The 27764-nt window shown below is 46.3% G+C and overlaps 1 protein-coding gene across 4 annotated transcripts in view; it reads left to right on the top strand.

The window, feature by feature from the left end:
* The window catches only part of LOC308165162 (NLR family CARD domain-containing protein 3-like), a 469264-nt gene that overhangs the window by 169205 nt on the left and 272295 nt on the right, over nucleotides 1-27764 (top strand). The gene's annotated exons all lie outside the window — the stretch shown is intronic.

Genomic DNA, 27764 nt, shown 5'->3' with positions numbered 1-27764 from the left:
TGTGTTCACAAATTTGACGCGGAGAGGAGAGACGCTTCACTGACACAGAAAAACCCCACCCTGGCAGAATTATATTTTTTTAGAAGATCATAGAATTGTGTTCTGATGAGGCATGAAACATCACACGCCCTCCACCGAAGTCCCACCAGATGCATTATGGACTAGAATGATGAATGGACACATGGACCCAACATTATTATTATTACATTTATTTTATTATAATTTTTTTTAATCTTTCCTTATTGTTTCCTTTTATAAATATTGCCATATTGTTCTCTCATGCTGATGCAATGTCGATTGGAACTGAGGCCATAACAACGTCACTCTCTTGTACTTGTATAATGGGAGGTAATTAACTTGGTTGGGGGGGGAGTTAACCAGCTATTGTTCCCACCCATTACCCGCCTGTGGAAAGTGTGAAGTGACAAAGAAGAACTTTGAATGGGGATTTTCTCTGTTAGTTGATTTGAGTTGTGCTAAATGCTAGGATTTTAGCCATTGGAAATATTGATTATGTATTTAACAGTAGCTATGTATATAAGATGTTTACACAGTCTATGGATCACCTTTTCTGTTAGATATTATTGTCAAGTTAGAACTGTGTAATGATAATTAAGGGGCATTTGCTGTGTATTAGAATCCACTTATTCTAATGTTTCGTCAGTTGGGGAGGTTGAGCTATCATTGGACACTGGTGCATGCGTACTAATGCACATGCGTGTTAATGCACATGCGTGTTAATGCACATGCGTGTTAATGCACATGCGTGTTAATGCACATGCGTACTAATGCACATGCGTGTTAATGCACATGCGTGTTACACACGTGAAGGTGCATGCCTTAAGGCCGATTTAAGCTTCTGCGTCGAATTTACGCACGTCTACGCCGTAGCCTACGTAAGGGGTCTCCAAGTTTATAGTTCTACGTTCTAGTTCTACGTTCTACGCAGACCGCGTCGCGTTGGTCGGTACTCATAGCGGCATAGAAAAATGTGCTTTTCTTATTCTATCTCGTTAACGGTACATGACTTAAGGCCGGTTTAGGCTTCTGCGTAGAGTCGACGCCGTAGGCTACGCGTAAGCTTACGTAGTCCCACGTGCCCTTGCGTAGCCTTGACACGCTCCTCTCAAAAAATCTAACCACGCGTCAGCGCGCACGTAACCGTAAGCTCTGTGATTGGTCCGCTTGGTAGAACATGATTCCGACAAGATTCCGACTCTCTCGTCGCCCAAAATGAGGGAGTCATGACAGAAATGTCATTCACCTTTTCTGTAATTACTTATTAATAAAGATTTGAAAAATTATGATAACCATCGTATTATCTTAGTTTAATGTCATTTCAATGCATCATAGAACTTTTATATACAACAAACATAACAACAAAAAGATCGCTATTATGCAGCTTTGAGCTTTGAGCTCCGTTGAGTTCCTAACCGGAAGAGGCACAGCACAGGGGCTGAAAACACACTGCCACCTAGCGATGTGACGGTGTAATTGCAGCGCGGCCTACGCAGAAGTGTAAATTGCGAGACCTACGTAAGAGGCTAAGTAAGCTACGCACGTAAATTCGACGCAGAACTCTAAATCGGCCTTAAGACTCCATTCGAAGTTCAGTGTGTTCAGCATGCTATTCTGGTCATGGAGAATTTTTGTTTGGAATTCTAACCCATTGTGACGTGGGGATATTCGGCCGTAAGTGACGGGTCCCCCCCCCCCCGCGCTGCTGCGCGCACCACCGCTTCCTGGTGGATGAAACTCCCGTTGACAGCGGGGGGAGAGACAAGTTCTTCCCAGGAATTAGCTCCTAGCTGTGTCGATCGTGATAGGAGTGTCTAATCGACACCATTCAAATGGTTTCAGATTCCCTGTCCTTTCCCCTATCCGGACACGTTTGAATTGTTATCCTAACCCACGGTAAACCACAGTTATTAACCCGCAAAGGGTGCCTCCGGGTTGTGCCTGACGCTTCCATAGGGCGCTCTACTCAAAGCGGCATAATAGCGTTTTTTTTTTTTATGCTTGTTGTAAATAAAAGTTCTATGATGCATTGAAATGACATTAAACTAAGATAATACAATGGTTATCATAATTTTTCTAATCTTTATTAGTAAGTAATTACAGAAAAAGTAAATGACATTTCTGTCATGGCTTCCGCATTTTGGCCGACGAGAGAGTCGGAATCTTGTCGGAATCATTAGCTACCAAGCGGACCAATCACAGAGCTTACGGTTGCGTAGAAACTGACACGTACTTACATTTTTGGAGATGTGCGCGTCAACCCTCTCCGTAGGCAACGCAAGGCCACGCGGGCCAACGCAAGCTACGCCGTAGCCTACGCCATCGATTTTACGCAGAAGTTTAAATCGGCCTTTAGCCTCGTGGACAGTATGCACCTAGGTAGAGTATTATTTTAGGTTTATTATAGAGATCTGTACATTTGATATGTTTACAGAAACCACAAATTCACAAGCTCATTAAAGAACCCTAAATGGTAACAAGGCCTGGTTATGGGAACCCATCTCCTAAGAACATCATAGTTCTAACCGGACTGTCCACAGTGAGTTGAACTGTCCCATCAGCAAAGTACAATACATTTTTCAGTATGTATGCCTTGATGGTGAGAGTGTTAGAAACTTGAGGAATCAATTTTGATCTATAACACCGACTGATTGTATAAAAAATAATACATGTGAACTGGGTGTTGAACGTTTATCTGCGTTTGGTTGACACATTCTGAATGTATTTTTTCCAAACTTACTGTTGATCTTGATGACTTTGTCTTCCTGGAATAAAGACCTCTCAAATCTTTAACAGGCAGTTAATCTGAATATATTTTATCTTCACAAAACTCACCAATGCCTCATAGACACAACATGAGACAGGTGCAGATCAACGTTATCAGAGAGGGTCGTGTGTGTGTGTGTGTGTGTGTGTGTGTGTGTGTGTGTGTGTGTGTGCGTGCGTGCGTGCGTGCGTGCGTGCGTGCGTGTGGAGGACTATTTAATAATAACTATTTATTGAAACATGTTTTATTATATTTATTGTTGTACTAACTCAGGACTATTTATTCATTAATCTATCTATTTATTGATGCCTCCAGTATTTTTGGTCAACATTAGGCCTATTTTATTGCCAATAATGTCATCCTTTCAGTGTTAAAAGCTTTACAATGTAAAATGATTTCATGTTATTTATTTATTTATTAAACTGAAATCGATTTATCTGTTACCATGAACATATTTATTATTGCAACATTATCAAGTACTGTAGTGTCTCTTTAAGTTGTTGTGAAGATGAGAAATTAAATAAATGTGCTCTTCTACATGAGATTTGGGTTTGAGTTTTATGGCCAGAAACATACAGGAACATTTAACATCACTGTAATGTAATGTAATGTAATGTAATGTTCTCCTTGACTATGATTATTATGACTCCTAAAGACCTTTATGAGAGCAGAACAAGTGTTGCACCGCTTCATAACCAAAGCAACAAGGACTTTTTACTGTGTGGTTCATGTTTGTGTTAACCAGAGATTTTGTAAACAAATGATGTATGCAGTAGCTTGGAATCAGAATGCTGCTCCTGGAATTCCAGGAATCTCGTCCTATAAAGGATAAGTTATGATGCAAGCAGCACTGATAGAGTTAAAGCTGATGAATCCTATGGTAAATATTCTTGGGTAAACCACTCTGCAATACTGCCTCTTTAGAGATGTAGTTCAAGAAATAAAGATATGAGTACACCACGATATGAGTTACGTGATTATTTTATTGCTTGCAAAGCAAGAGACAGACACAAAACCGAGGTCAGACAGAGTTCAAGAGTCGGTTGAGCACATGTCTGATGACGCAGCTTCAGAGTTCCCCTCTTATAGGGGAGAAGAGTATGCAGTATCTTGACTTTAAAGAGTTTGGTTGAAATAGATCACGAGTAAAACTTCAGAGTTTTGAGACTATTTATTAATCCAAATTACAGATGACAGCACTTCTCTCTGATGGTCCCTTGGTGTTTTGTCCTCACCTTTATACCCCCAATGACCAAGGTGTGGAAAGGGGTCAGGCTACACACAGTGTCACTCAGGTTAAAAGTCACAGGAAGATAGGTGGCCATTTTGAAATGAGCATGTGGGGACAATGTGGTTTAGGACAAAAGGATGACCATCATGAAACCCCCCTTTAGGAATGCAACAATGGCCTAAAAAAGGTGTAACCCCCACAGGCATGAATGTGTGTGCAATAAGACAAATTCTACAGGCCTATACAGTATATACAGTTTATGAGTGTGTGCAGGGCCGGAGTGGGACTCATTTTCAACTCTGGAGTTTCATGCCTCAGACCGGCCCACTTTAGTTCACAACCGATTACAGTATATTACAATCATGTAATTACAACCTTGGTATTTTAGTCTGTAATAGCGGACTCACTGTTCTCTACAGTCTTCTCTACATTTACAGGATGCTATGTCATGGGTTTGCTTCATTGTTCCCACACTGGTACAACAGCTGACCTGTGCCTTCTACTGTGATAGCAGCAATGGGCCACCACTAGGGTGACCAGGTCCCAACAAACCAAATGTGGGAAAAGGAGTATGTTTGCAGAGGCGCCCCGTCCATAGAGGCAACCAAGGCAATTACTTGGGGCCACCAAACAAAAAGGGCCTTTTTGTCAAACTAAAACTGTCCTTGGATGAATGTATTTTCAATGGAAATCATGGCATTCAGCGTTCAGTCGCTCTGAGTCTGCTCGCGCTGCGCAGCGCATACATTCATCCAAGGACAGTTTTAGTTTGACAAGCTAAACAATATGAGGGTTAGGGTAGTTAAGAGTTTAACTACTTTTCATTGTGAAATAGCTAGTTTGGTAAAGTATTCCCTGCAATTACGGCGTTATTATATGATCTATAACACCACGGACATCCATATCCGTAACCGCTATTGGCAGTATCCACGCCGCTGCCCCAAAACCCCCCTAGTGGGGCCCCGCCCCCTTCTAGCTTGAAATTGACTTCTAGCTGCCTCTCAACTGTCTAGCTGCCTCTCAACTGTCTAGCTGCCTCTCAACTGTCAGCAGCAATCATGAAGCTTCTAGCTGCCTCTCAACTGTCAGCAGCAATCATGAAGCGATCGCACATTTCTGGTCACCAAAAAAGAAAAAAGAAACGAGAAGACAATGAAAAACGACACCAGGATAGTGGTAAGTGGATATAATTATGATAAAACAACATCAAGAACAAACATTGTCTACACCAGATGACCTCTTCAATCGGGAGTTTTTTCTTCCAATGGTGGACGCCGCCCTCACCAGTATCACTAGCAGGTTCTCAAAGATGGAGGATATTTACAGCCTGTATAGTTTTATGTTCTCCAAAGAGTAAATGACAAAGGCAAATACGTCTGGAAGGCTTCAGAAGCAGTGCCTAAATCTTGAAAAAACTATGGATGACATCGATGGAGAGGAGATGGTGATGCAGGTCAGGGCTGCTATCCACACATTCCCTGATGATGTGTGTGTCTCTCCAAGACAGATGTTGGACTACATATACAAGGAGGAACTTCTAGATCTCTATGGGAATCTCAGTATTGCCCTGCGGCTCCTGTTAACACTTCCGGTCACTGTCGCATCTGGCGAGAGAAGCTTCTCGAGCCTGAAGCTTATAAAGACTTACCTGAGGTCCACCATGAGCCAGGAAAGGCTTTCAGGGCTGGCACAAATCTCAATAGAACAGGAGGTTAGAAGATCTTTGGACCTGGAAGATCTGGTGGCAGCATTTGCAGCCAAGGCACGAAAGCAGCGATTCTAAAAGGCTTCGTAAAACCGTATTATATTTTAGTGTCAGGGAAATAAATACATTTTTAAATGTCCACATCGTCACCCGCCTAAGACCCTTACCAGGGGCCTCCATAATGTTGTTTGCTTAGGGCCCCCAAAAGTCTAGGGGCTCCACTGTATGTTTGTGTGGGACAATGTGGGCCCGGACCCGCCCCCCATGGCCGAGTTGAGAGCTATGTCTCTCCAATTTTAAAAATATATAGGCTATGCATTTCCATTCTGTTTCCTATTCTGTTTGGTTTATTCAGTAGCATCCAATAATAGACTATGCAGATAAAAACTTAACAATTCTATAACAAATATATTTTTATTTGAATGTGAACCTCACAATAAAGTATCTGTAGGGGCAGAAAGTGAAGTCAAAGTGCAGTATCAATTTAGTATATTAATAAAGAAAAGTAGCCTGACAGTGTTAGGCCTGTAGATGAATGAGTATGTAGGCTATCTAGCTAGCTAACTTGCCTCCCATTTGCAACACAAATGCATTGACATAGCTGTCTAACTCTGCACTCATTCAGACAATGACAGTGATACCAGCTGGTCAAAGGATAAACCAATTGCCCAAGTCATTTTTCAGTGTTCTACATAGCCTGAAACTACAGATTGTAAGCTTTCAAATGATGTGTCATACATTGAAATTGGAAAATTCGAATTGAAGACGACACAAGTATTTGAATGTTGGTGCACCTCAGACAGAGACTGGGAGAAAAATCACTCTGGTGCAGCAACAAATGCTGTTAACAGCTAGCGGCTAACAGTGGTACATCGCTACAAACGTCTAACTACGTTTTTAGAACATCACACAACATGCACATGCTAAAAACACATAAATAGATGAACACACAGTCCTTGATTTTGAACACGTCCTAAAACAAAAGTATGTTTACAAGTAAAGTGGTCCCTTACCAGTATGTTCAGTAGCCTACGGCAAACGAAACAGTGAATCCAATCCAGAAATTATAAGTATTTAGTGATCGTTAAACTGTTGTTTATTATATCGAGTGGGTACTTTAAAACTTCAAGTTGGTGAATGAAAAAATACGAAAACTAGATATTGTTGACAGTTTCACTTTACGAGCCCTTTGAGTCAGCGGGTGGTTCGCACATTCAGCCAGCTCCCTATCCGCTTGTTAAGTCTGACGTCAAAAGTGACGTTTAGCCATTTCCGGGTTCAAACCAGAAATTCTCCGCACCAGAGTACCTCTGAACTACAGCGGTAGAATGACAGTTTAATCGTTTTTTAGACTCGGATCTATTCATTCAACAAGGGACACAGCACTTTCCCGTTTTCTCCATATTGTCAGTGTATTTGAGCCTCGGAAAAGCGCTATATAAATATAATAAATTATTATTATTATTTCTCCATTTCGAAGACAGCGCCTCAGCCAACGTTGGGACCCGGAAACACGTCACGACTTAACAAGCGGATATCCACGTGGGGCCGTTGCCATGGAAACATGAATGCTGTTTCCTGATAGGCTGAAGACGTTCCATAGAATCTGGCCGTTCTGCTGCAACTGAACATGTAGGCGCTTGTTTGCAGCGCTTTTTTTAGATGGACACTGGCCCCGTGGCCGCGCAAAGCGGGACATCTGGTCACCCTATTTATATGGTATCGGCCCAGAATGGTACCGGCCCAGCCGCCCAGAACGGTATCGGCTTGCAAGTACTACCACGTCTGAACACTGGCCCAGACCGGCCCAAAACCAGACAGGCCCACCGGGAAAACTCCAGATCCTCCCGATTAGCCACCCCGGGCCTGGATATGAGAATGTTCTCCCTTCAGAGTTCCTCATTGTTAGCTATTAAAACATCCTGGGAACAGGATATAGGTGAAGACATTACAGACGACTTATGGGATGATATACTTCTCTGGGTCCACTCTTCATCTGTATGTGCCAAACATGGTTTCATTCAATGTCAAATGTGATAGGTGTCGACAAAGTCCTGCCTCGTTGATTAACATGTGTTGGTCTTGCCCATCTCTTCAGAACTACTGGTCCAGTATGTTTGACACATTAACGGAGGTACTTCGGGTGCCCTTTGACCCAGGGTGCCCTTTGACCCAGTTCCATCTACAGCTCTATTGGCAGGACCACTGTACCTAATACAGTGGTCCTGCCAAGAATGAAAGTGGACCTTGTGGCCTTCCTAACCCTGTTAGCTAGAGTAGACGACTGATATTACTTTGTTGGAAGTCATTCTCTCCTCCATCCCACGAGGCTTGGATCAGAAATGTCCTCATTTTAGCAAGCTGGAAGATAATTAAATACACACTGCATGGGTCTACAGCAAATGTTTTCAAAATATGACCATAGAAAAATTGCAGTTCCAGGGTATACCTCTGTGAAGCTGGCTGTTGGTTATGGTTGTTTTTTTTCTCTTCTATTTTGTTTCTGCTCCTTTGACTACCTAATATTTATCTGTAGCACTAACTGTAAACATTTTGATATGCACCATGAAGATGTTTTTTTTCCACTGTCTTTCTTGTTTGTGAAGTTTTTGTGAGTGGGGGAGAGGTTAGGCTACATATACTTTTTTTTAATTTATTTTTTTAAGTATAAATCGGTCTCTGTTTGCAACCTTTTTGTTATCGACACATTAGCTTTAAAACTGTATTCTCTGTATGTTTATTTTTAAAAAAAACATGCTGGTATAAGGATATCCCTCTTCTCTGTTCTTCTATCCTCTGCTACATAGGTCTGTGTGATACACATTGATACATCTAAACAATTCACTCTTCTATTTAGTTTTTTTAGACTCTTTTTATTGGTGTTTTTCCACAATATCAGCAGTATTCACATTACAATACATAAATCCATTTCCAAAAGTTTTTTTTTTCTTATTGACATAAGTGCGAGATTTGTTGGGCTCCCACTTCCTCCCCTACAACCACTCTGACTCTGGACATCTTTACAGCTGCCATGTCAAGGCACTCCTGGTAGAAAGTTGCCCCCAACCACTTATCCCAAATCAATTTATCTGTCCCAATCCTAACCATTACAGGCCAAAAGCTAAATACATCTTTAGAATGACCATAAACAACCCCCAAAAACATATAGAAACACTGCATGTATTTTCATTATGCTTTAGTGTTGTTTTTTCACATGGAGTTTCTGCCTCCGCTACCTCCTTTTGCAACGTTCTAGCTTACTTATTTAGCCAGTATAGCTAGACAATACGACCCTCAAAAACGATCCTCCAGAACAGAATTCCTAAATGACAACTCCTAGCTGGAATGACTATTCCTAGTTCATTTAATGACAGTAGACTTTAGGGAATGGTGTGCTAAACGTATTCTTTCAGAAGCCTTCGGGTGCAGGGTTAAATAAACATAGTGTGTCTATCGTTCCTGATGCTCTGCTGTCCCCTACTGGTGAACATGAGATGATGCAGCCTAGGGTAATTCCCTTACAGCCACCGTGGGCAGGTGCTGTTCTACAGCTATTTAAACATCATTTAGAGGTAGAGAGTTAGTGGTTATAATGGACATACATTTGACTTTTGTCCTTTCCGGCATGGCCAAATAGAGGAGGACCTCCTATGACTACAAATTATAATGGTATATCACAGGCAGAGATTTCAAATCTAAAATCATTGAATCACAATCAAGATCGGAGGAATCGGAAGACAGCTTTTGTAGCACGCACGCACGCACGCACGCACACACACGCACTTTACACTGTGTGTAAAATCATCAAATCTAAATCTAAATCGGATTTTTTTTTATTTTGATTTGATGATTTTATACACACACACACACACACACACACACTTTAAGGCAGGGGTGAGTAATTATTTTTCCCAGGGGGCCAAATTAGCAACTGAAAATATTTGTGAGAATATCGTTTTTTTTTTTTTTTTTTTTTTCATCATCATGCGATCTTTTGCGGACCGGTCAGAATCACCCCGCGGGCCGTATTTCTGGGCCGTACAATGCCCAGGTCTGCTTTAAGGTCATACACAAGCACCCAGAGAGGTCCACAGGTTAGAGGACCACGCTCTCTACGTCACTGTAGGGTCCATAGCGTCCGAACTGGTCTTTGCCCCCCACTATGAAGCACATCCTGCGCCCGGGGCTGTACTGTAAGAGAGAGATGGCCATGGGCATAGGGATGGCCTTGATCACGGCCAGCCTCTGCCACCCTGCGTACACCCCACTGCCGTTGCTGCTCTCCTGGGCCATGAATATACTGGGGTGGGGGGGGGGAGAAAGAGGAGGGAGGGATGAGAGGGGGAGAGAGGAAGAGAAAGAAAGACAAAAGCATTTCAGTTAGGCATGCATATACATACTCATATACCAGGGCTCGACATTAAGGCTTGTCCGCTTGTCCGGGACAAGTACCAGTGTTTCCTCTACATGTATTTATTGGTGGCGGGCCGCCACGAATGAATTTCCTCCGCCACGAATTGATTCAGTCCACAAAAAAAAAAAAAAAAAGTTCTCAAAAAAAATAAAATAATAATCTGAACATTTTAGCTGATTAAAATATATCTGATCCTAGATCAGCGCTATAATGGATGTTGACTAAAAGTGCACCTAAATCCACGCCCATCTCTCTCTAACCGCTGATCCAAAATCAGATTAATGACATTCAGTTGACGACGTGACACAAGGGCTCCTGATTGGTCTAAATGTGAACTGTGGTATTATTGTGTACAGGCCACCATAGTGACATCAGGGGGGTATTCCATCAACATCGCTAAAGGGAAAATCCAGGTTTAGTCTGATAAATCTCGCGAGAGTTCTTAAAAATATCCAGGCATATTCTGATAGGTCTCGCGAGAGTTATCAAAAATAAGCCAGGTTTTTTTCCTTTAGCGACGTTGATGGAATACCCCCCAGGTCAGGTGGGCAGGTTACGACGAGACAACAAGAGACCGGTATTGTAGAGCTTACAGAGCGAGTTAAAATAAAGACACTTACATTGAAATACAGAAGGACTCACGTGTATGTTTAATAGAATAACACGACATGGTGTCAGAAGTCCCTGCACGGAAGATCATCTCTTGGAACAGCGTCTTCATTGAATGAACTGCTTTCTCAATATCTTGGTTCTTAGACAAAGTTTCAGCTGCTGCTCAATGTATTTAAATAGTTGAATACTGCTCAATAATCACTGAAATATTAGACTTAGAATTATGCAGTGAACATACTTAAAGCTTTTCATAAAAACCACATGCCGCGAGACTGACTTGTCCTGAACTGTCGTAAGTCAATCAACAAAGAATGCCCCATCAAAATAAAAGTGCCCATGGTAGAGCTGTCAAAATAGAGCTTTCAAAATAAATGTACTAATACAGATAGAGATAAATACAGAACTACCTTTGCGTCACTAAGTGACCGCGTATCTTCTGAGACATGCGTTCTGTCATCACTTTCAGTAGCGCCTTCACACACAGTGGCGCTGTGCACAAACACTCTTGATCCGTATAGCTCTTGTTTTATTATATTGTGGTTTAGTAAATACTGCACTTGGAGTTACATTCAATGCATGATTTGTGCTATAGAACATAAATAAAGTTTGATTGATTGATTGATATCAAATCAAATCACATTTTATTTCTATAGCGCATTTCTCACAAAAGTGACCCAATGCGCTTTACAGAGAGCAGCGAAAATGATCTTATTAAATGTAAGCGAGTAATTGTAAAAAACCTTTCCTATCTACCAATAACTGAAGGCAACTATCTTTCCCATAGAGTGATTCGTTACCCTTAAATATAATCCCAATTAGATATTAATCCTCAGTTATTCTTCACAATTGACCAAACCTCTCACTCATTGCGCGGCAGATTCAGACTGTATCATTGTTATTTTCACACACGACAAACAATGTTCCAGTTTTATTCTTTGAAAAAATAAAATAAAATAAAAAACGTTGTTTTGAGCGCGCGTGCGGGGTCAGGGCTATCCGCCACCAATGGAAATATTCCTGGAGGAAACACTGAAGTACATTTTATGTTTGGACAAGTGGACTTCCTCCTGCAGTTGTCCGATGGACAAGTTAAAACAAAAAAAGAAATCATTATGTATTAATATCTGCAAAAAATTAATTCCTCCTTCCGATCTGAATAGTAAAAAAAAATATTACAAGCAAAGCGATGCTGCGCCTCATTCTCGCTGAGGCTATTTCAGTCTCTCGTAGTTCGTTATTGTCATAGTTCGTAAATTCGCTCAGAGCGCCAGAGCGCACACTGTGTTCAACGTCATAAAGAGACCAAGTAATTTGATTGGACAAAAGGCATTCCATGAGTGCTGATCATATTCCAGAGCGAGTTTACGAACGCAGCCATAGTGTAGCCTACGTTGTGGGTTCCTGTCACTAGTGCCATTCGCGTGAACGCATATTCGCTTCTTCTCAATGCCGCTTATTTTCATGTAGTTCTATATTTTAGGTTTGAAGTTTTAAGACCAGCACATCGCAATGCGAACTTCAGAATGACACTAATGATAGATTTCTCAATTTGAATATAGGATACTATCCAAAAGCTAGCAAATAATAATATGCTAGCAAAAAATGATTCCCCAATGGAAGCTGGGAGGGACTATAGTTACACATTTTTTTGGTAAATATTCCTAGATATTCATCCCTTTTGTAGCCAATCTTAATCTAAAAGGGTTAGGGTAATCACTGATTACCCCATCATAATAATTTTAAATAATTACAAAATATTGTTTAATGAATACATTTGAAAATTAAGGATACATCATTATCAAATCAATAGTAGTCAAATGTGTTATTTGCATACACATACACTCACTGGCCACTTCATTAGGCACACCTTGGGGTTGGACCCACTCTTTTGCCTTCAGAACTGCCATAATTCTTCGCGGCATAGATTCAACAAGGTGCTGGAAACATTCCTCAGAGATTTTGGTCCATATTGACACTATAATATCACGCAACAGCCCGTCTGGCACCAACAACCATGCCAGGTTCAAAGTCACTTAAATCACCTTTATTTCCCATTCTGATGCTTGGTTTGAACTTCAGCAGATCGTCTTGACCATGTCTACATGCCTAAATGCGTTGAATTGCTGCCACATGATTGGCTGATTAGATATTTGCGTTAACAAGCAGTTGAAAAGGTGTACCTAATGAAGTGGCCGGTGAGAGTATAATATATTATTATTAATATTATTGCTTTTTCAAAATCTTTGGATTTGGACAAGTAAAAGATAAGTTCACTTGTCCGAAGGACAAGTACCTGAAAAAGCTTAATGTCAAGCCCTGATATACGATTTAATTGACTTTGAGCGTGGCATGGTTGTTGGTGCCAGACGGGCTGTTTTGGTTTACTCAACTTTGAGTACCGTATTTTCCGCACTATAAGGCGCACTTAAGTCCCAAAAAAAAAAAAAAAACGACAGTGCGCCTTATAATCCGGTGCGCCTTATATATGGATCAAAATGCAAAAATTACATGACCAATATTTTTTTTTTATTAATAATAAAATGTTTCAGTACGACTGGTAAACTACAAAGCCGCACCGCTTGCAGCATTACGGTAATCAGTAAACGACGGCCGCCATCTTGGAATCTCCGCGAATGCTATGCTATTGTTATGCTATCATGTGCTCTGAATGGATGCCGTACTCGCCCAACTGTTCAATTCGGACACTGAAGAAGAAGAATTCAAGGGATTCGTGGACGAGGAATGAACTGAAAAAGTGAGCTTTACGTGTTATACATAACTGAACAATGTTGAGTTATGCACTAACGTTTGATTTAGTGGTATCAGACTGTTTCTTTTACTACGTGTTTACTGAAATAAAGTTTGAATGTTTGACTGAATTGAATTAATGAACATCTCATCCCTCTGTCTCCATGTCATTGTAGAACACCCATGCCTTTGGAATGTGAAGCTTGAGGTCTACAAAGACAAAGACATCTTAAATGAAGGAGGAGAACCTGACGAGAAGGAGGATAACATCCTGTCCTTTTCTTCACAGTTGCCCGTGTATCATAGGCTTTAGATTTTGAACTTAAGATCACTCTGATCATTACGTTGTTATGAACCCCAAGAGAAGAGAGAACATTATCGATGGCAGTAGATACTAGGGCTGCACGATTTGGGGAAAAAATCGAATTGCGATTATTTGGACAGATATCGCGATTGCGATTAATTTGCGATTATTTTTTTTTAAAATAGCAAAAAAAAAAAAGAAAAAAAAAAAGGGAGTTTTTGTAAAGTGTGGCCATATCTCCGGCTAGGAAGGTCATATCAACGTGCAGTTTGTTTGTACGTCTTCAGGGGACTTAGAGGCTCCCTCCTCTAGCACCCCCACAGCCCGAGCTACGAGTGAAAGAACTAAACTTACATTGGGTTGCTTTAAAGTTGGGTTGCTTTCAGATTAGCTTCAGATTAAAACATGTGATGGAGCATTACTAACCTGACTCAGGTGGTTTGTTTCACACAACCATCTAGGAAAGCTTAATTGGAAGCTGTTTGGAAAAGGGCAGGTACTTTCAAAAAATACTTGGCAGGTGATTGGATGAATCTGTCTATCACCTTCTATCATGGGCTAATTTCAGAGAGCATTACCACATGATACCATCAAACTGTTAACTGCTCTTATGCCATCAAACTGTTCTAATGCAAGGATGAGAACTTAAAAGATATGAATTGGAACAACATATTTATGTATGTTTTTTTAAACAGCTGCCATTTTGTTTCTCTCAAGTGTCCATTTCTTTTGAACAATTCCAATATGAAAATAAAATAGGACCTTTCTACAAACAAGGTTATTTAATTATGGCTCAGGAGCAGCATCTAAATATTGCACATACTGCAATCAAGTTAAATAAAGTGCTAATAAAAATGTCCAGTAAAAAAGAATAGGTCCTTTCTGTAAACATTGAAATAGATAAAGCTCTTCAACTCGTCGTAATGTAGGCCTATGTAAGTGCACGGCTCGACCGCAGATCGGTTGTTGTTGCATAGTACTCCACATGTTTCAGCTCCGTACGTGCGGGATGGAATCACATTATCTTTTATCCAGCGTTTGGATTAGTTTTTTAAACTCTTCGTTGCTGACAGTGTTAATAGACACCATGTCTTTAGCGAGGTAATGCGTGATGGAATTTGTTATTTCACGGTGCCTTCGTGAGCCCTTTTCATACAGGGTAACAGCCGCAAACGACTCTAAAACTCTAGTTTGCTTAACGTTAGACTGGGCTACGGGACTTTCACTTAACTCTCCGTCATAGAGCTGCCCGTGGTACTTTTTCAAGTGCTGATACAGGTTTGTGGCGTTGCGTCTGGATGTAGCGACTGTTCAACGACAGGTCGTGCCCAACACCTGCTTTTGTTGCACATCTGTCGTCCTAAACCCGAAATACTTACAACAGAAGTGCTGTTTTTCTTCGGGACTAAATCGTTGCTTCTGGCTCTGCTGAAGTCATTTATCCACCATGAATGTTGCTAGCTACCGAAACGTGGGCGTTTCACGTGCGATGTTGTTGTTGTGCGTGTGCGTTCATTGACATTGACGTTCATTGACGTTGACGTTCATTGACGTTGAATCCGACGCGCTGTATGACGTATCCCATACGGGTAGTGGTGGTCTAGTGGATAGTGAGTTGGACTTGTGATCGGAAGGTTGTGAGTTCAAATCCCGCCTGAAACCACACCACTACTAGTGTGCCCTAGAGTAAGGCACTTAGCCCTCAGTTACTCCAGGGGCAATGTCCCTGTAATTCGTAATTGTAAATCGCTTTGGATTAAAAGCGTCTGCTAAATGGCAAAGCAAAAAAAAAAAAAAAAAAAGTTTTAAAAATCGCAGGCAAATCGCAGGCTTTGCGATTAGCTAATCGCATCATTTCAAATCGCGATTTCGATTTAAAATCGATTAATCGTGCAGCCCTAGTAGATACGTTTCCGACGACACAGTATACCTAACGACAATACTATCAGACTGTTTCTTTTACTACGTGTTTACTGAATCAGGGAAAAGTTCCCCTCCACGTTTGGGAGAAGAGTGAACAAGGCTGGGAGATATTGTTAATATTGTTAATATGCACATTAACGTTTGAACAACGTTACCATGGGAGTGAACGGAGTTGTCAGAACGCTTAATAAAGTTTGACTTTATCGGACTGTTTTGTTGACATTCCCTTTAGCACAGCTCCATCTAGTGGATGCATAACGCAACCCCAGTCAAAAAAAAAAAAAAAACGACAGTGCGCCTTATAATCCGGTGCGCCCTATATATGAAAACATTTCTAAAATAGGCCATTCATTGAAGGTGCGCCTTATAATCCGGTGCGCCTTATAGTGCGGAAAATACGGTACTCTACTTTGAGTTACTCTACTTTGAGTTACTCTACTTTGAGTTACTCTACTTTGGTTCACCTTACTCCAAAGTGCCTTACAATGACCTGGTCTTGCCCAAGGACACCTCGACATGAGGTCAGCCGGGGATCGAACCGGTGATCTGCTGACCTTGCGATCATTAGACGCCGGCTCTACCTCCTGCGCCACAGCCGTCCCGTTTTGAGTATTTCAGAAAGTGCTGATCTACTGGGATTGTCCCGTACAGCCCAAAAATATCCAGTAAGCAGCAAAAAAAAGGGGGTGGTCAGAGGAGAATGGCCAGACTGGTTGGAGCTGATAGAATGGCAGCAGTATCTCAAATAGCCACTTGTTACAACAAAGGTATGCAGAGGAGCATCTCTGAAAGCGCTTTTCTTGGCACACTTTAGGCCCCTTAGTACCTATTGTGCATCGTTTAAACGCCACAGCCCACCTGAGTACTGTAGCTGACCATGTCCACCCCTTTATGACCATGTCCATCCCTTTATGACCCTTTATACTCTATACTTCTAATGGCTACTTCCAGCAGGACAACACGCCATGTCACAAAGCTCACATCATCTCAAACTGGTTTCTTGAACATAACGATGAGTTCACTGTACTCCAATGGCCTCCACAGTCACCAGATCTCAATCCAATCGAGCACCTTTGGGATGTGGTGGAACGGGAGATTCGCGTCATGGATGTGCAGCCGACAAATCGGCAATGTCAATGCGATAATGTCAATATGGACCAAAATCTCAGAGGAATGTTTCTAGCACCTTGTTGAATCTACGCCACGAAGAAGTAAGGTAGTTCTGAAGGCAAAAGGGGGTCCAACACGATACTAGCAAATGGCGCTTTTCCATTGACCGGCTCGGCACGGCTCGCCTCAGCACGCTTTTGAACAGTTCCGGGTACGAGACGTTTTCCACTATACAGGATCGACCCGGGACTGTAGGAGGAGTTACGTGTCATAAGATTCCCCCCGCTATACAGATCAGCGGGGGGAAATGCGATAAGAATTATGTCAAAATAATTCTTATCGCAGCCTTACAACATGTAACGTTAGATCAGCCTTACAACATGTAACGTTAAGTGCCTGTTACTTGCCGCTTTCAGTTCTAGTAGACTAGTTTAGATCTCGCAACCAGGGAAATGCCGACATGAAATGCCGACACGATTCTATTTTTATTTCTCCTGACACGTTGAGCACTGTGCTTTTTTTTGTTGGTGAACTACCGTAATAAGCCTAAAAAAGTTCAACTGTTCAAAAAGTGCAACTTCTCTGCTTTCAGAAACTGTTTGAATTTAGATTGGGCATATAGTTCATGAATTTACGAGTTTGAAGGAACGCTGTAAAATCCTGTCTGCGCCGACAGCTCCGGTTTCGGAGCAAGACGCGAATCTATCGGCATTAGTCAAATACATGCTCACATCCAGTCATCCGCTCACTGCTCTCCATCAAAAATGGCACATCCATCAATAATATTACATAATAACAACTGCTCTGATTAGATTGCTTAGATTGCTTAATACATCAACGGGGGGAAAAGCGAGATGAACTCGCGAGTATCATGCTTCCTCCATTGAACGGAAAGTCCTATCTATTCCATTCAAAGTGTTTTAGCCTTCCCCCTTTCCACTGGTAATAAGGAATTGGCAAGAATAGACCGGTATAAATAGATCAACATAATGCAGCACTATCATGCACAGATCAGCCTTAAAACATGTAACGTTAGATATATAACGGAGCGATGTATTTCTACGGAAAGGCTGACTGACGCGGGCTCATACAATCTCCGCGTTTGTTATAGATACGAGTGCTCCGGTGTCTTGCTGGTAGTCAAATATATTTATTTATATATACAGCATATGGATGTTACGTGCCTGTTACCTGCCGCTTTCAGTTCTAATAGTTTAGATCTCGCAACCAGGGAAACGCCGACATGTGTTAAAGGGAGCAAGACGCAAATCTACCGGCATTTGACTGCCGCTGGACTGAGGAACAGCATAGGCACAGGACATCGCCATAATAGCGATTTTTTTGTTATGCTTGTTGTAAATAAAAGTTCTATGATGCATTGAAATTACATTAAACTAAGATAATACGATGGTTAGCATAATTTTTCTAATCTTTATTAATAAGTTATTACAGAAACAGCAAGTGACATTTTCCGAGAGCGAAATCTGTTGTGGTATTTAAAGATGGCGGTTAGCGAAGAAATCTATGAACATGGGATGACGATTTCCATTGACCAATCAACGGTGTGCAGCGTCACACGTCACACGCAGCCTGGCAAAAAGGTACCTTTCGCTACCCATCCCGAACAAGAACTATAAAACCGTGCCGCGCCGTACCGGTCAATGGAAAAGCGCCAAAAGTGTACCTAACGAGGTGGCCGGTGAGTGTATGTCATGCTTAGGGCTCAGATCTGTGTCTATACACTGGAGTCTAAGACGTTGCAGTACCTGTAGCTGTCAATAGGAGGCGCAGCTGTGTCGATGTCCTTGATGTCCCACATCACACCCAGGCTGGGGGGGTGGCGGATACGTGCGAAGCTGACACAGGGCTTCGGGGGGAGTGTGTACAAGGCCGCTGCGGCTGGGAGGGTGGAGGGGAAGGGATTGAGGGGGACAGGGGGGAGACGGGACAGCAAGTCATCCTGGGGGAGGGAGGAGAGAGAAGGAGGGAGGGGTGGGAGAGAGGAGGAGGGGGGGGTGGGAGAGAGGAGGAGGGAGGGGTGGGAGAGAGGAGGAGGAGGGAGGGGTGGGAGAGAGGAGGAGGGAGGGGTGGGAGAGAGGAGGAGGGAGGGGTGGGAGAGAGAAGGAGGGAGGGGTGGGAGAGAAAAGGAAACGTTATGATAAGTTTACCTTGGAACTCCTTCAGGCACAGGGGAGAGAGACAAATACACAGGACAGCAGATATACTGTGTGTGTGTGTGTGTGTGTGTTACCTGGTCCTGTTTGGAGAGTGGGTATGTCATTTGGTCTCTGGTCACTGTGTGGGAAGAAAATGTCTTTAATACAATAACAATGTGACAATGTTTACTGAAAACTGTGTGAATACTGAAAACTGTGTGAATGACAAGAATGCAGAGCAGGATACTCTCATGTGATAAACAAAGGTTTTACGACTACCTACTGATAAGCAGAAGTCTTCGGAGGAGAAGAAGCACTGCTCCTTCTCACTCTGGGACAGTTATGTCTACTTTGACTAACTGTTGAACCTACTATGGCCAACCCCAGGACAAACCGCCCACTGATGTTGTAAACCTATAAATGTGGTCAGCTGGGACGGCCCCAGTTGAGCCATTGTACTGAGAACCACATTTTTGTTGGCCGGACAATCGCTCCTTCTTGCAAGAACTAAATAAATACTCTTAATGATTTGATAAGTCTCAGTCTCCTGGTTACAAAGTTTAGTATTCTGTGTATTTGACTCTGACACACTGTCAATCACATTTCAGTTCAAAGGTTAAAGGTCAATAACTTTTACACCACAAACACTCCTGGTAGAATCTGTACATATACTCAGGCCACAAAAAGGGGATGAAAGAAGAGAAAGATTGGTGGAGGGGTTCAGTGTGACTGGTCACTGGAGGGGTCAGTGTGTGTGTGTGTGTGTGTGTGTGTGTGTGTGTGTCTGATATCTCACCTAGGGGGTCAGTGTGTGTGTGATATCTCACCTAGGGGGTCAGTGTGTGTGTGTGTGTGATATCTCACCTAGGGGGTCAGTGTGTGTGTGTGTGTGTGTGATATCTCACCTAGGGGGTCAGTGTGTGTGTGATATCTCACCTAGGGGGTCAGTGTGTGTGTGATATCTCACCTAGGGGGTCAGTGTGTGTGTGTGTGATATCTCACCTAGGGGGTCAGTGTGTGTGTCTGTCCTGCTATCTTCTGCTAGGGGGTCAGGCTCCTCCTGCTCAGCCCACTCTGGGTCTTTCACTCTAACAGACTTCTGTAGGACACACACGCGGGCGGACACACACACACACACACACACACACACACGCACAAACACAGTTTCCCAGCTATCACAATAACTTCTCTCATCAGGAATATCTACAATTATCACGATAACAGCTTTTATCTCAATAATGCTTTTGTCATTGCCTTTTTTTTTTCTAGCACTACTAAAGCTGTTCTGAAGACATACTTGAGGAGAGGATGATGATGTTGAGGGGTTGTTTTCAGTCTCTCCTTCTTTCCCCTCACCTAGAGAGAGAGAGAAAATGAAGATGTGATATTTCTCACCCCCCTGTACAGTTTCTCTACTGTAAAGAAAAAAAGGAAAAATAAATACATTTCTTCTAGCATTGTAACTGCCAATGGCCCCTGGTCCTAGCATAGATTAGTTTTTCTTATGATGACTGGTGGAGATGATTCACTTAGTTAGACAAATGTATATGTATCTATAGGACAGACAGACTAGTCGCGCTACACACACACACACACACACGCGAGAGAGAGAGAGAGCGAGAGAGAGAGTGAGAGAGAGAGATGCATGAGCAGTCTGTGAAGTCTCACACAGACAGACAGACAGACAGACAGACAGACAGACAGACAGACAGACAGACAGATAGACAGACAGATGCTAACCGTGTGCTGTTGGAACTTTGTTGGTGGTGGTGGTCTTCATCAGGTCCTCTTTAGAGTCTGAGAACAAGCTACAAAACAACACTTTAAACATACCAACTATGTGTGTATGTATGTGTGTGTGTATGTGTGTGTGTGTGTGTGTGTGTGTGTGTGTGTACCTGGACAGGGCCGCAGTGCCATTGCCTCTCTTTGTGTTGCTGGGACCAGACTTCCCCTGGAAAACAGGAATGAGCAGCAGGGTTTGACTGTGTTTGTGTGTGTGTGTGTGTGTGTGTGTGTGTGTGTGTGTGTGAGAGTGTGTGAGAGTGTGTGTGTGCAGCTGTCGTCTAGTCACTGGTGTCAGAAGTAACACTAAGTGTCAAAGCGTGTCAGTGATTTCACACTCTTTATCGGTGCTCAGCGGAACCCCCACAATGGAACTCTGTGTGTGTGTCTGTAGCAGTTTCTAGGCACAGAGGGAGATCAACACAGAGGAATGGTGCAGAATAATAGTTTTATTTAGTCCAACACTGCTCAGCACCGTCACTGACGTGCTGAGCCAGTCTTTCCCCCACTCCCGCTGTCTCTCCCTTTCGGGACCCGCTAGTCCGCTCCTTGGCTGAGCCCTCGCTCCCGCCCCGCTAGTCCGCTCCTTGGCTGAGCCCTCGCTCTCGCCCCGCTATTCCGCTCCTTGGCTGAGCCCTCGCTCCCGCCCCGCTAGTCCGCTCCTTGGCTGAGCCCTCGCTCCCGCCCCGCTAGTCCGCTCCTTGGCTGAGCCCTCGCTCTCGCCCCGCTATTCCGCTCCTTGGCTGAGCCCTCGCTCCCGCCCCGCTAGTCCGCTCCTTGGCTGAGCCCTCGCTCCCGCCCCGCTAGTCCTCCCTTTCGGGACCCGCTCCGTCCGTCCGGCTCCCTGCACCTCACCCCCTTTCGGGGTCTCGTGCTGGCTCGCCGCGGCTCTCTCTCTCTCGGTCTCTCCGTGTCTCCGTGCGGCAGGTACTTCCTGCCCTACTCATCTCCCGAGGGAACAAACACACACAGGTTAAATAGACCAGTGGAACAATGAGTCTGATCACTGACACCTGTCCGTAATCAGCCCATCATAACGAGCCTGATCACTGACACCTGTCCGTAATCAACCCATCATTCCCCTCCAATGGCAGTCTGGCTCCCTCTGCAGGCCAGAACGCGCCATGTTCCCCACACATCCCCACCGCCAGTTTCGAGGCCGGGGATACAACCGGCCGATAGCCTACTCCCCCCCCCCATCACGGGAGAGGAAGTCGGCCACGACCATCTGCGTCCCCGGCCTGTGAACCACCGTGAAGTTGAAGGGCTGCAACGCGAGGTACCACCGGGTGATCCTCGCGTTGGTGTCCTTCATGCGGTGGAGCCACTGTAGGGGAGCATGGTCGGAGTAGAGGGTGAACGAGCGCCCCAGCAGGTAGTACCGGAGGGCGCCGACCGCCCACCGAATGGCCAGACACTCCTTCTCCACCGTGCTGTACCTGCCCTCCCGCTCCGACAGCTTTCGGCTCAGGTACAGCACCGGACGGTCGAATCCCTCCACCTGCTGGGTCAGCACCGCCCCCAGCCCTCTATCCGACGCGTCTGTCTGCAGAGAAAAAGGAATGTTAAAGTTAGGAGCATACAAGACTGTCTCCCCACAGAGGGCGTTCTTAATCCCATCGAACGCTACTTGGCACCGCTCACTCCATTGGACCGGGTCCGGGGCCCCCTTCCGGGTGAGGTCGGTAAGGGGGCTGGCCAGCTCCGAGAACCCCGGCACAAACTGCCGGTAGTAGCTGGCCAGTCCCAGGAACCGCCTCACGTCCTTCCGGGTCCTGGGCCGCGGGGCGGCGGCGATCGCAGTGGTTTTGTCCACCTGCGGTCGCACCTCCCCACCGCCCAGGATGTACCCCAGATACCGGATCTCCCCCCGCCCGATCACGCACTTCGCCGGGTTCGCCGTCAGCCCCGCCTGCCTCAGCGACTGTAGTACCGCAGCCACCCTCTGCATATGCTGCGGCCAGGTGTCCGCATAGACGACAATGTCATCTACGTACGCCGCAGCATACGCAGAGTGCGGCCGCAGAATACGGTCCATCAGCCGCTGAAACGTGGCCGGGGCCCCAAACAACCCGAACGGAAGCGCGGTGAACTGGAATAACCCCCGCGGGGTAGAGAATGCCGTTTTTTCCCGGGCTGCCGACGATAATGGTATCTGCCAGTACCCCTTCGTGCAATCCAATGTTGTGTAATATTTAGCCGTGCCAAGCCGGTCCAGGAGCTCGTCGACCCGGGGCATAGGGTAGGCATCGAATTTAGACACCGCGTTCACCCGTCTATAGTCCACACAGAACCGTACAGACCCATCGCGCTTTGTCACCAGCACGATGGGGCTGCACCAGTCGCTATGCGACTCCTCGACCACGCCCAGTTTTAGCATAGAGTCTAATTCCCGGCTCACCACGTCTCGTCTGTGAGCCGGCAGCCTGTATGGCCGCGTACGTACCGTAACCCCCGGTGGCGTAACTATCTGATGCTCTATGAGGCGAGTACGACCGGGTATAGGGGAGAACACGTCTGCGAACCTATGTTGCAACCGATCAACGTCCGCCCGCTGGTTGGCCGAGAGATGGTCGCCTACGCAGGCCGGGGCGCTAGTACTCGTTTTTGGGACCTCCGGCCCGAACTCATCCTGCTCGGGAAGTAGCGTCACCAGGGAAACAGGGACCACGTCGTTCCATTTTTTCAATAGGTTGATGTGGTATATTTGCGTGCAATCCCCTCTATCCGACCGCACTACCTCGTAGTCTACATCCCCAATTCGCCGTGTGACCACGAACGGCCCTTGCCACTTGGCGAGTAATTTAGAGCTAGACGTGGGCAGTAATACGAGGACTTTGTCTCCCGGTGCGAAATTGCGTAGTCTAGTCCCTCTGTCGTACAGCCGTTTCTGCCGCTCCTGGGCCTCGAGCAAATGCTCCCGTGACATAACCCCCAGTGCGTGGAGCTTTGCTCGTAGGTCCAGGACGTATTGTATTTCGTTCTTACTGTCACTAGACCCTTCCTCCCAGCTTTCCTTAATCAGGTCTAGGACGCCCCGTGGCTTGCGCCCGTATAGGAGCTCAAAGGGGGAAAACCCCGTGGAAGCCTGGGGTACTTCCCGCACTGCGAACAACAGAGGGTCTAACCACTTATGCCAATTACGACTATCTTCGTGAATGAACTTACGGATCATTGACTTAAGCGTCCGATTGAACCGCTCACACAGCCCGTCGGTAGCTGGGTGGTACACGCTCGTTCGGACCGCCTTAATGTCTAACAACCCGTAGAGTTCCCTAAGTGTTCGTGACATAAAGTTAGTGCCTTGGTCGGTGAGGATCTCTTTCGGGATCCCCACCCGGGAGATGACCTGGAATAACGCCTGTGCTACGCTCTTTGCAGAGATAGTACGAAGCGGTATTGCCTCGGGGTATCGAGTCGCGTAGTCTATGAGGACTAACACGAACCGATAGCCCTGTGAGCAACGTTCAAATGGCCCGATTATATCCATCCCAATCCGGTCGAATGGTGCCTCTACCAGGGGAAGGGGGCACAACGGTGCCCTGGGCACGGCCGGGGGATTGACTAATTGGCACTCGCGGCAGGATGCACACCACAGATGCACCTCTGCCCGAATCCCCGGCCAATAAAATCGAGCCATTATCCGGTTGAGTGTTTTGTCGTATCCTAGGTGGCCTGCCATCGGGTTATAATGCGCCGCCTGAAATATAGCTTTCCGGCGGCTCCTAGGTACCAACAACTGGGTCGTTTCCTCGTCCCTGCGAGTGTCACGACTCACTCTATACAGTCTGTCCCTAATCAATACGAAATACGGGTGGGCGCGCACAGCGTCTGGCCGTACCAGCACACCATCAATACTGATCACCTGGTCATAGGCGGAGCGTAGAGTGGCGTCGCGAGACTGCTCGAGGGGGAAGTCGGCTACTGGAGGGAACGCAGGCGGCGGATCTGCGGGTGCCGGACCCACCGCCTCCTCCGGCTCCTCGGCAGCGTCGGACGCCCTCGCATCAGCGCAGAGCACTGCGCACGCCTCACATTTCCCTGTCGGTCGTGCACGCACCCCCGTGGTTTCCCCTAATACCTGCGGAAACCCAGCCCAATCTAAACCCAAAATTAGGGGGTGCATGAGGCTCGGACTAACCACCGCCTTGACACTATACTTTTTCCCCCCATAACGAATTTCGATGGGGACCACCGGATACTGGTGACAATCCCCATGCACACACAGTATCCCAACCCGCGATGCCTCTAACAATGCCCCGGGTCGAACCAGGCGCTGGTGGATCATGGTCTGTTGGGCGCCAGAATCCAACAGCGCCTGGTGCGTCTCACGCTGTACCCTTACTGGGATGTAAAACGCCTGTCCTGGACGCGAGGGAGGGGTCGGACTGCCGACGACGCGGATTACCTGACCCACCTCCATCTCGGGGCATTCCCGGCGGAGGTGGCCAGGCTGTCCGCATCGCCAGCATCCCTCCTCTACCGCTCGTGGGGCCGTCTGTGGGGTGGAGGTTGGCCCCCCGTGTGTGTTCCTCCCCCCGGTGTCCCGCCCCGTCCTCCGGGCTGGCGTTGGTGGCTCCCGCCGCGGCTCCACCCTAGGCCGTACCCCAGGCCGCGCCCCGCCGGCCCGTTGGCACGGAGCCGGGGTCGGGGTAGGGCGCGGGCCCGGGGCTGGGCCCGGGGCTGGAACCTGCGGTCGAGGCAGGTGGTTGTCGGGGGAGGGGTCGAGAATGGCCTCCGGCGCGTCCCGCACCCCCCTCCTCTGGGCCCGAACCGGTGGCTCGGTGCGGTCCAGTAGCTCGCGGAGCATGGCCCGCTGCTCCGCCTGTCCCCGCATCAACTCCGCCGCCATCACCTCCTGCGCCTGTAGCATCGGGGCCAGGTGCGCCACCACCTGGACCGATGAGTCCATGGTCCTCTGGGCGTGTGTGCCGACCCCCTCTCTGTGCCCCACGTTGGGCGCCAGATGTAGCAGTTTCTAGGCACAGAGGGAGATCAACACAGAGGAATGGTGCAGAATAATAGTTTTATTTAGTCCAACACTGCTCAGCACCGTCACTGACGTGCTGAGCCAGTCTTTCCCCCACTCCCGCTGTCTCTCCCTTTCGGGACCCGCTAGTCCGCTCCTTGGCTGAGCCCTCGCTCCCGCCCCGCTAGTCCGCTCCTTGGCTGAGCCCTCGCTCTCGCCCCGCTATTCCGCTCCTTGGCTGAGCCCTCGCTCCCGCCCCGCTAGTCCGCTCCTTGGCTGAGCCCTCGCTCCCGCCCCGCTAGTCCGCTCCTTGGCTGAGCCCTCGCTCTCGCCCCGCTATTCCGCTCCTTGGCTGAGCCCTCGCTCCCGCCCCGCTAGTCCGCTCCTTGGCTGAGCCCTCGCTCCCGCCCCGCTAGTCCTCCCTTTCGGGACCCGCTCCGTCCGTCCGGCTCCCTGCACCTCACCCCCTTTCGGGGTCTCGTGCTGGCTCGCCGCGGCTCTCTCTCTCTCGGTCTCTCCGTGTCTCCGTGCGGCAGGTACTTCCTGCCCTACTCATCTCCCGAGGGAACAAACACACACAGGTTAAATAGACCAGTGGAACAATGAGTCTGATCACTGACACCTGTCCGTAATCAGCCCATCATAACGAGCCTGATCACTGACACCTGTCCGTAATCAACCCATCATTCCCCTCCAATGGCAGTCTGGCTCCCTCTGCAGGCCAGAACGCGCCATGTTCCCCACAGTGTCGTATTTGATCTGAGTGGTGTGTGTGTCATACCGGACTCTGTGTGGTCTGAGCAGGGACCTACCTTTGTCATACTCCTCACATAGTTCATGGCTGCATCCCCTCTACGCTTCACCTTCCTAATATGTGCCTGAGGGAGAGAGAGACATGTCACTCAAATAAAAAAACATTCTCTCAGAGAAACAAATACATGGAAAAAGTTGGAGTTGATACACTGGGAAAGAGTGAAGGAGGGGGGGGGTCTCACTCACACACTCACACACTCACACACACACACACACACACACACACACACACACACTCACACACACACCTCCAGATGGCGGAGGGTGAGGTCGAATTTGGGTTCACACTCCAGCTGCTGAACCTTCTCTTGAAGAGAATCCATTTTGGCCTCTGTCTGCTTGACTGCGTCATATACCGCCTTGTCGATCATAGTCTGGATCTGAAGGGGAGACAGGACAGTCAGTGCGCACACACACGCGCACACGGCCACACCCACACCAGAACTAACTACTTCTCACCTCCGATTTGGAGAACCTCTTCACAGTTCTGGCAGTGTCGGACTCCATCTCTGTTCTCCCCCTCTGCATCATCCTTACAGAGGAAACAGAGACACCAGTGAAGGCTAGTGGCAGATACACAAGTGTTTGATACGATTCCTCATTCCATGCGTTACAATGTACCTGCTATGTCTACCTCCACCAGCCTCCCCTGTTACAAGCACCATGCTCAGACAGGAAGTGAGAGGGCGGGGTTATTGGTAAACGGGGTGAGAAGAGAAGACGGCATTCCAACATCAACAACACGGTTCTAAATAGACTGAAGCAATGTGTTGGCCATGCATTGGGCGATCAGCGTTCATGGTTTAGGTTGGTAACACAACAGATCTATTCCTTGTCACACCGACCATCATATTGTTCTGTATACAGCCTGACGTGTTTGTACCATCACTCTGAACAGCATGAATAAGGCTTTGATCTAAGCAACATGCCCAGTGTTTGAAGTGCAGTAGACAAACATGAAGCACCAGAGCAGTCTCTTTATCTCTCCGTTTGTACCCTCCTCCAACTCCACCCATCCTCTTCTCTTTACAGCCCTACCTTACATTAGTCAAATGACTGAAGTGAGTGAGCTAGCGAGTACTAAAAGGTTTCTAGCTCGGGCCGGTCTGTAGCACATTCAAAACAGCAGAGAACATTCAGGTAGCAAGCTAGCTATCTCGCTAGCTAAATCATGCCAAGGAAGTATTGTAGGCAGGCATTGAGGCATGA

This window comes from Nansenia antarctica (genome assembly GCF_963989245.1).
Source record: "Nansenia antarctica genome assembly, chromosome: 9".
NCBI classification, from domain to species: domain Eukaryota; kingdom Metazoa; phylum Chordata; class Actinopteri; order Argentiniformes; family Microstomatidae; genus Nansenia; species Nansenia antarctica.
Note: the sequence above shows the minus strand (reverse complement) of the source record. Positions and strands in the feature narration are given on the sequence as shown.